Source organism: Protomyctophum bolini (assembly GCF_963924005.1).
Source record: "Protomyctophum bolini genome assembly, chromosome: 13".
In the NCBI taxonomy this organism is placed as follows: Eukaryota; Metazoa; Chordata; class Actinopteri; order Myctophiformes; family Myctophidae; genus Protomyctophum; species Protomyctophum bolini.
In genome coordinates this window covers 14,482,270-14,492,622 of record NC_137874.1, presented here as the reverse complement: position 1 = coordinate 14,492,622, position 10,353 = coordinate 14,482,270, and positions in this window count along the sequence as shown.

Genomic DNA, 10,353 nt, shown 5'->3' with positions numbered 1-10,353 from the left:
TGTGTGTGTGTGTGTGTGTGTGTGTGTGTGTGCGTGTGTGTGTGTGTGTGTGTGTGTGTGTTTGCGTGTGTCCTACATGTGCATGCACGACAGAGAGAAAGAGAGAGTTAAGTGGTTTTTGAGTGGGACTGGGAAGGGTGTCATCGCCTGTACTTAGCGTACACACACACAAGCACACACACACACACACGCGCGCGCGCACATGAGATCACTAAGGAGGGGTCACAAAGCTGAGGTGTGACTGTGCGTGCGAATGGTAAATGGACAGTGTTTATGTAGCACTTCTTCTAGTCTTTCCAGCCACTCAAATGTTCTTTACAATGTACTTTATGTTCACGCACGCGCACACACACACACACACACACACACACACACACACACACACACACACACACACACACACACACACACACACACACACACACACACACACACACACACACACACACACACACACACACACACACAGCGTGTGTGGAAGACTGTCACACATATACCTTTCTTCCTTAATAGTAATCACACGGTCTATCACACGATTTGTTTTGGTTTTGTTTGTTTTTACAAAAAATTATTTTCTGAATGCATGGCCAGGGACCACCTGCCATGCCCCCCCGGGGGGCGCCAAAGCATTTCTGGGGGTTCCCAGCCAAAAACGTTGAGAACCCCTACTCTACGGGAACCTATACCGGTCCACGGGTCAGACATAAGGTCAGAGACAGAAGGATGAGGCTGGCAGGGCACTCCGTCAGGCACCCAGATGGGGAGAAAACTGACACTGTGAGAGCCAACCCAAGTCATTGAATATTTTACTCATTATAGACTAGTTGAGCCTTTCCATCTCAGCTTAAAGGGGAGATGGACACGTCACAGCTATTATTGTTGTAATGTTTCTTCTTTTTTCTTCTTTTCTTTTTTACTTCACCGCAACACAGTCACAAGAAGCTCTGTTCAACTAATCACCACTACTCTCTACACTTCCATCAGACCTTACTGGGTCAGTTGGAATGTCAAGTTGCCGTGTTCTAAGTTTGTAAACAGAAGAACGTGATCTGTGCAGCGTTGGGGTCTCCCCCACACTGAGGGGGCAACAGAAACTAGGCCAATCAAAGATGACAAGTCACAATTATAATGCAAAGCAGTTGATAGTCACTGTTGGAGAGAGAGAGAGAGAGAGAGAGAGAGAGAGAGAGAGATTGAGATTCTTTGCCAATATGCCAGTCATGAACCAATACAGCCACCCACCACAACACAACACACAAAACCTATACTATACCCTGATTGTCCACAGATTTGAGTGTACAGAGCCTCCCTTTATTTTTTTATTTCTATACTTTTGTGACTCCAGCACCTCACCTAAATCTTTCAGCAGACGAGAGGTGGCTTTGGAATTGATGGCTGTTTATGTCAAAGCCCAAAACCTCTAGCTCGAACCAAAAAGGAAATAGCAAATTCACTCATAGGATTATTGAAGTGATCAAGAGCCACATACAGTGTTACAACTCACATAGCTTCAATGGCAGATACAACATACAAACTGTAGATTCACATCAGCATTCAATTCCAGAGCCAGAAACAGAACATGCTTCAATGCCATGTAGTCATTGGGTCCCAAGATGACAGTAATAGTAGGTCTACACCAGCTTGAATCACACTAGACACACAGCATACAACACAAGCAGCAGCAGCAGCAGCAGCAAAGAAGCAAGAAAGTTCCTACCTTGAGCCGTCTTCTACTTGACTTCATCAGTCCATCCTCCATACATCTGGCTAGCAGTGGCCAGTACTTTCTTCCCAGTATCAATGGCACCGACCAGCTTCATTCACCTGGCTGCCATCTTCTCACCCTTGGATGTTTAGTACTGCACATCCTTCTGGTAGTGGTCAGGGATTTAGGGCAGGCTCTAGGGTCCAGCATTCACAGCATGTCACAGCAGAATGGACTCAGGGCTAAGAAGAAGCGGAGCTTGGGGGTGGTCATCACCCTGGCTCGTGTACCTGTGGAGCAGGTTGAGAGAGACACCAAAAGCTTTGAGAAGAAGTAAGGTAGAAAGAAAGTGAGCTGACCAAGAAGAGCCACTGTACCCTGTCACAACTCACTAGCAACAGCAGACAAACATACTCAGCCTGTAAACTAGGGGTGTAACGATACATTTGAACTGCGATACGATACGTATCACGATACATGGTTGACGATACGATACATGGACGATATTGGTTCATTTGGCGATCTGATGCGATTCAATGATTTGAAATCGATACAGTAAATATTTAAAATACATTGACAATTTTTTAAATTAAGTAATTAAAATGTATTTTTTTCAAAAAATTGCTAAATACCACGCACAAAAATGTAATATTGATACAATCGATTATTGCATAGCAAAACGATTCGATACCGATTATTTCCATTGCAAAACGATACGATACATAGTCAATGTTGCTGTTTTCATTTCGATATACTTCAATTCTTGAAATTAAAATCGATTTTTCGATGCAGTTACTATATCGTTACAGAGTCCTACTGTATATGTATACTTTACTTACTTATGCCTATCGCTCCTTTTTATGGAGCATAGGCCGTCGACTACAGTTCGCCAGACTCCTCTATCCTGGGCCTTCTTTTCCAGCTGTTTCCATGTCAGTCCACACTGTTTGATGTCAGTCTCAAGGTCCCTGCGCCAGGCAGTATATGTATACTGGCTAGCTGCAATTGGGAAGTCAACAGGAAGAGCGAAGGAAGAGAGATGAGAGAGAACTTCAGCGGAGAGAAAAAATTAAAATTAAAATAAATAAAAATACCTAACGGCGGTTATCACCGCGTGATATTGAAATGTCAAACTATTTGTATCAATATGTCTGTATCAACAAAATAATATATAAGCTGTGCCCTAGTTTTTTTCTGCTTTTAACTGTGTTCTTGTACTGTTTTTAACCTGTACGGCGACCTTGAGTGCCCTGAAAGGCGCCTTATAAATAAAATGTATTATTATTATTATTATGTCATATATAGGGGCCTCATATTTGGTCTTGAAACGGGCCTCCAGATTCCTAAGGCCGCCCCTGAGCAGACTAGTGGTAGGCTACAGCTGCGTCTATTGGAGAGTGGAATAACTATCAAGGGACCCTAGGGTACTGTCGTCCAAAATACAGAAAAGGTAACCGAGGGTCCCAAAAGGGGCTAGTGTAAAGTATAGCCTATACTTAATGTTAGTTTTATATCAGATAAATAATACATTTTAGGAAGGAAGCTGTGGGGACTTTGGACATGCCTGGACTAGGGTATGCCTTGAAATAAATTGGGAATAGAAATCTAGATGTGCAAATTGCAATTCAGGCTGTAACACTTAGTTCAATAGCCTATCCCTTTCAAACCATCATTGGCAAATGAACGAAGTTTCATACAAGGCGTTGGTAAAACACAACATTGTTTGTGTTTACAAAGTAAACACAACATTGTGTCTGATATAGGACCCATGCACACACAGCCCTTCAAGCACCTTTGTCTTTGTTCATTTCACCCTCCATCACGCGCGCGCGCGCACACACACACACACACACACACACACACACACACACACACACACACAGTCACACACGCAAAATACACGCGCACATGCTAAGTATCCGTAGCTAACTCACCTGCAGAATTGTTGTAGTTATGAAGATGAATTAACTTCTCTTTCAAACTGTCACACACTGACACTTGTGACTGAGCAGTTTACTCCACTCAACAGACTACACCACTCAACTTCCATGAGGTGTAAAGTTACATTATAAGTTGTTTATTTCACTAGTTTTTACTACCAAAGATCTCGTGTCTGTTTGTTTGTTTGCAGCGCGCACCTCAGGCACCTGTGGGGAGGGGGCGTGGCTACCGGAGGAAGAGCCTGCTTGGCTTGAAGCCTGCTCAGGGAGTGTCTACCAATTCACTGCAGTCTGCAGTGTCTATTTTCTAGGGCAGTGGTTTGGTTTTCAAACCTTTTCATGTCAAGGTCCATTAGACCTTATGCATTTAAGCCATGGACCACCGTTTGATTGTGATTTAGCCTCTCAGACCCAAAACAAATTGTTGTTGAATAAGGGTTGTCCACATTTCCATGCTGTATTGATATGGAGAGTTAAATTAATGGCCATTTGGTTACCAACTCTCCATCATTTAAGTTTAACACTCTGGGGACCACCTGGACACCCTCAAGGACCACTGGTTGAGATTGAGAACCACTGGACTAAATCAAGTGTAGATTTTTAGTCGACTAAAACTAGATCAAAACTAAAACATTTCAGATGACTAAAATAGGACTAAAACTAAATGAAAATGTCTCCAAAAGACTATTGCATGTGGTTCCTGGCCATGCATTTAACCCCACCCCCCTTTCTTTTCTTTTTTTTTTACTTTTAATAACTTACAGGAGTTCTTACTGTATATGTGTGTGTGATATGAAATGTGAGCTTACCATAATCACAATAATCCTTAATCATTATTCCATCATATTCAAACAAAATCACTGTATTTTATTAGATATTATATTGATATTATAGCTATTTTCTCCAGCTCCCTGTGGTGCATGAACCCCCCACCACTATTGTGTGGGGTGGGTCTATGAATGGACCCGCCACGCACAATAGTGGTGGTCCCCAGGTTGCTCTGTTAGTCAGGACGGTGGTCCCTGGGTCAAAATCAGTTGAAAACCCCATAAAGTTTATTCTATTGTGCAATTCCAGGGAAATGTTCTTGAATCAAGTTCAAATAAACAAAACAGAAGTGTTATTGACTGACAGAGTGAAGCTATAGTATCATGGTCAGTATCATGGCCTATAGCCTACTATAGAGGGAGCGGAAACAACAAACGTTACCACCCACTTTCAAAACAAAATGTTTACCATTCTCCTTCTACAACACATGGCCACCCAGACCCCCTCCTTTAAAAACCGCAGATCACTTATACTGTACATCTTTTAAAACAGGCTTAAAGATCCACCTTTCAGCAGGCCCAAGGGAGAGGAAATGATCCTTCCCCCACACATGTACTGTACAGAGACGTGGTGCATTTATATTAGGATGGCAAAATTATCGTACATTTTGGCATCATTTTGGCAGTATTAATCGTATATCGTACGGGGGAAAAACTATCGTACAATTATACTGATTATACATCTGTTTTCTCCTCCTGTTTGTTTTAACCTGAACTACACACTGCATCAGCCTAGGCATCCCTAGTGGTCTCTCTAAGTGGTTAAATGTCCTAAATGAAAGTGCTCTTCTTCCCTGTATAGTGTGTATACTTTCAGAGAAGTCCTTCTGGGGTTGGATCTCTTACACAACACTGTAAAAAAACAAAAAAACAATCCAAGATCCAAGATAGACAAAGGAGGGGACAGATTTGGTATTCATTTCTTCTCATTTAGCTTCCAGTGGCGTTTGGTTCCAGGCTTCATTCTGTGCCACATGATCATGATGTGTGTGTGTGTGTGTGTGTGTGTGTGTGTGTGTGTGTGTGTGTGTGTGTGTGTGTGTGTGTGTGTGTGTGTGTGTGTGTGTGTGTGTGTGTGTGTGTGTGTGTGTGTGTGTGTGTGTGTGTGTGTGTGTGTGTGTGTGTGTGTGTGTGTGCGTGCGTGTGAGTGTGTGTTTCTTCAACAGCTTCTTCTGACGTTGAGCAACAACTGGCTACCAGGCTGCGGGCCAATGCGGTTATGGCGCGATGTACGCTGAATGGAAAGTACACGTGCGTGCCTGTGTGTGTATACTTACTTATATATCTCCACAAGTATAATTGAATTTGAGAGGACAATGTGAGGACAATTCTCCTGGTCGTCACAAAATGGTTGTTTATATGGTAAACAAATTTACACACTGTACCTTTATTTTGTGCGATTAAATGAATTAAATTATGCCAAATCATGCAATATATTTGCATTTCACAGAGAAAGCAAATATTCCGTGGCGATGTACTTTTTTCAGTTCTTCACTGCCAATATAAGCAAGTGTCATGCACAGGGCCTTTGTCATGTTGCCCAACTCTCAGAGATGGTTTACCAATTCGTACTGAACGAGTGTTGCATGTTTTAATGAAAACAAACCAAGCGTCAAACCAAACATCCCATATAACCAGCTACCTCATCATTTGAGGCCTTCAACACCATGTCCCTGAACTTAGCTGGCACCACAATCTGCAAAATGGATTTCTCCATGGATTTCTCGCCCTGTACAGTAGGCCTACACCCCACTTACGCACAAGAAGAACTTCATTTTTCACAAAATAGCCCTTTGTAGCAATTTCTATGTCTTCTGCAGGAGACACAGAGTCAAACAGAGCCTTCAAGGAGGGATCCGACCTTTGTTCTTGTTACTTATTTAAATCAATATTCATACATTTTCCCTTAAAAAGCCTTCACTGTTTCACACAGATTTTCTTTGCTAAATAAGTTACTGTATCAACTTAGAATAATGTAATTGAATATTGAATCAATATCGTCCATGTATCGTGATACGTACTACGTATCACTGTTAAAATGTTACACTCCTAGTGCACGTGTGTGTGTGTGTGTGTGTGTGTGTGTGTGTGTGTGTGTGTGTGTGTGTGTGTGTGTGTGTGAGTGAGTGTGTGAGAGAGAGAGTGTAAACAGTGTTATTTCTGCCTGCTTAATCAAATGGGAGCCACAGATGTTGTATTGACACCAATTAGTTTAAATCTCACGGAACACACATGCGTGCGCTCAGCCACGCACACACACACACACACACACACACACACACAAAGACTCGTGATGTGTGTGTTAACAGGGTGGATGTGTGTGTTGATGTGTGTCCTACTTTCAATGAGTTGTTGGTTGTTCACAATTCTTCAAATGTGTACAACAAGTGCACACATGATATGCTAGCATGTATGGAAGTGGCTGTGTGTGCAGTGGCATGCATGTGTGCGTACGTGCGTGCGTGCATGCACGTGTGGCAGCAGACAATACTATGTCTGATGTGACAGGACTGAAGACACCCATTAGCTAATGGATCTCTCTCTCTCTCTCTCTCTCTCTCTCTCTCTCGTTCCATTTGGTTCCATTTTTACACTCTCAGAGTTAAATTAACTATGATTTTACAATATACATTGGGGTTCCAGAGGTAGAAATGCCATTAAATGGGGGTCCGTAGCCTAATTATATTTTTTATAGAGGGACAGACAGTATAGGCTGACAGAAATGGGGGAGAGAGATGGGTGTAAGGGCTGTCGGGATCAGGAGTCAAGCCCGCCGCACACTGCCAGACTCGGACTACGGGCCAAGGGGCCTGGACCGCTGAGCCACGGCCCAGGCCCCGTAGCCTATCATTCAGGTCAAACCTGGGGGTCATTTTCTAATGGGGGTCAGTGGGGGTCTAGTGTCAATTTGGGGGTCCTTGACATGAAAAGGTTTGGGAACCACTGGGGTAAAGTATCAATACTACTACAATAATAATAACTTGAGTATATGTACTTAGTTACTTTCTATGCACCACTGTGTGATGCAATGAAACATTGTGCAGGAGAACAAAAACACATGTTCACAGACGAGAAAGAACTTTAATTAAATATTGTCAGAGTCGAAAAAAAGGTATTTTACACTTCAAAGTTCAAGAAAAAAAAACAAAAAAACAAAGAAAAGAAATAAATTCCTCATTATCGTCTTTACAGTAGTTACCTCTGTGCTCTTTCCTCTCCTTCTAGGACCAAATATATACTGCTGACTGTGTGTGTGTGTGTGTGTGTGTGTGTGTGTGTGTGTGTGTGTGTGTGTGTGTGTGTGCGCGCGCATGTGTGTGTTTGGTGGTATTGCTCAAAGCAGACTAACCATGACAAAAGAATGCAGCTGTGGTCGTGTTGTTGGACAAGTGTCTTGCATCATAGCCCCTTTAAGACAAAACCCTATACTGTATATGCAAAGAAAAAGAATCCTTCGGTTTTACAAAGAACATTCCTCTTTTTCCTTCTATTTCTCTCTCTCTCTCTCACGCACACACACTCGTGTGCACACACACACACACACACACACACACACACACACACACACACACACACACACACACACACACACATTCTCACTTGCATGTAAGTAGACAAAAAAGTGGTCTTGGGACCCATATTTGAGATCAAATTAAATAAATAAATGGCTCAATTCTTCAAAGAACTAAGGAAGGAGAGAGAGAGAGAGAGAGAGAGAGAGAGAGAGAGAGAGAGAGAGAGAGAGAGAGAGAGAGAGAGAACATATTATGGTATTTATAGCATTGCCAAAACAAAGTGGGAGAGAGAGAGAGACAAACATTAATACGAGGGAAGTTGGAGGGTTTGGGGTTGGATTAAAACGAGGTGATGACTGATAGAGGAGCGGAAGAAGTGCCTGATGGGAAGAAGGAAATAAAATATAGGGGGATAAAGAGAGAGGGAGAGAGATGTGAAATACTTGAGCAACGTTGTTCATCGTCTCTGTCGGCATACCTCATATGTCCAAAACTGTTACTTTTCAGGATTCAAATTTGAAGGCATCAAAAGCAGCAGATCTACAAGCTCAAAATGTGGTTTGCGCTTGTACCGGTATATATATATATATATATATATATATATATATATATATATATATATATATGGTACTTTTGATGCTTTTGTGTGACACTGTAGTATGATCAAGCAGCGTTCATTTATGAAAAAAGTGAACACAAGTTAGAATATGGAGATAAGAGGTTTCTTCGACAGTGGAAGAGCTTGTTGTGTATGACACCTCATAGACGTACTGTAAACAGTCAAATAACTTCATGCCCCATAGCTTTAACAACATCATAATGATATGCACGACAAAATCAAACGACAAATAGAAATGAACAACAAACGTGTGTCATTTAGCCTTCCCTTTTAACTCATAAACGATAGAAAAAAAATGGTACATCATAGCTCTTGGAAATCGGACTGAGATTAGATTTAGCAGAGTGGAAATATGGCTTTAAAAAATATATAAAACAAACACTGAACGTGAAGGCAAACAGGACGCGTGGTCACGTCACATCAGGACACATTCAAGGTGAAAAGATGCCACCGGATGAAAAGGAAATTCGTTTTTTTTTAAACATAACACATTTATGTGAAATTCCCATTTCTGTGCTTTAACCCGCCTTGCTCGTCACACGTCTCCGACACATTACTCCATCGCTCTGCACTCGTATACGGTTGTGTGTCACGTCTGTCTCCAGTCTCTGCTTCTGATGAAGCCTCACACTCACACAGTGTCAGCCTTTGTTCATTTATACCTCTTAAGATGGTGTTGAAATTACAACGCAAGTATTAATAAGTCTTGCAGAAGGTTATAGACGGAGTGGAATCCTATATGTGCAGATTCAAATGGCAATTCCAGTTTAAAAACCTTTATTGAAAGTGAAACCACAGGGAGGAAAGTCTGCAGCAACTCCACCTGACGAGGTGGACGTTACAGAGCCTTGCTCAAGAGTATAGCTCAAAGGTTAATTGGTCTTTGAGAGAGCGGAGAGTTCTCATCACTGGCAGTTCCAGCAGATTAGAACCAGTGACCTTCAATTGAGTAATTGCATGTTCATATTTTAGTATTGTTGGTTGGATGGGGTCTGATGTTCAGTATCAGAAATATTACACTGACGTGTACGTGATGTTCCTATATACGCAACTGCACAGAAGCTTTGGCACTTTTTTTGCTTTACAGTTGGGAGAGAAATGAACTCGACCGTCAAACCAAACTGGAAAAGCTATTTGAGTCGTACTGTTGATGTATTCTTAAGTGCTGTACTGTACATTGTTCCTGCACGTGGCTTTAAGACTTGCTGTTCGGGTATAAATATCAATATAACAAGGGCTTTGGCAAAATTAAGATCAAGTGAATTAAGACTTTTTGTATACGTCACACACACACACACACACACACACACACACACACACATACACTCGGACACACCTATGCTAAACTCCTGAAAGAGGAACATTGGAAAAGATTATAAGCCTAATTTATACTTTTTCATATGACTGTGTCACTTGCTGAACTGACATGGGTTGAAAGTCTGTTATTTTGGAGAGTGACACGCATTGTTAAGAATAAAAGAGGCCTTATGGAGAAGTGACGCCATTGGCTAGTTACACTCTCATTCGACAACACACAGCATGGAATATTTTTTTAAGACACACCATTGGCTACAGTAGGTTTTGTACACAGAGAAACAAAAAATGCTCATCACAAACACCGGGTTTGCATCGATCTCAAAATCTTCAAATTGACAACATTTTCAAAACTGGTGAACGATCTGGTGGGACGATCTACACGCTGTGAGCTTGTAGATTGGCTTTTTTTGCGATTTAAAAATAAATTTTT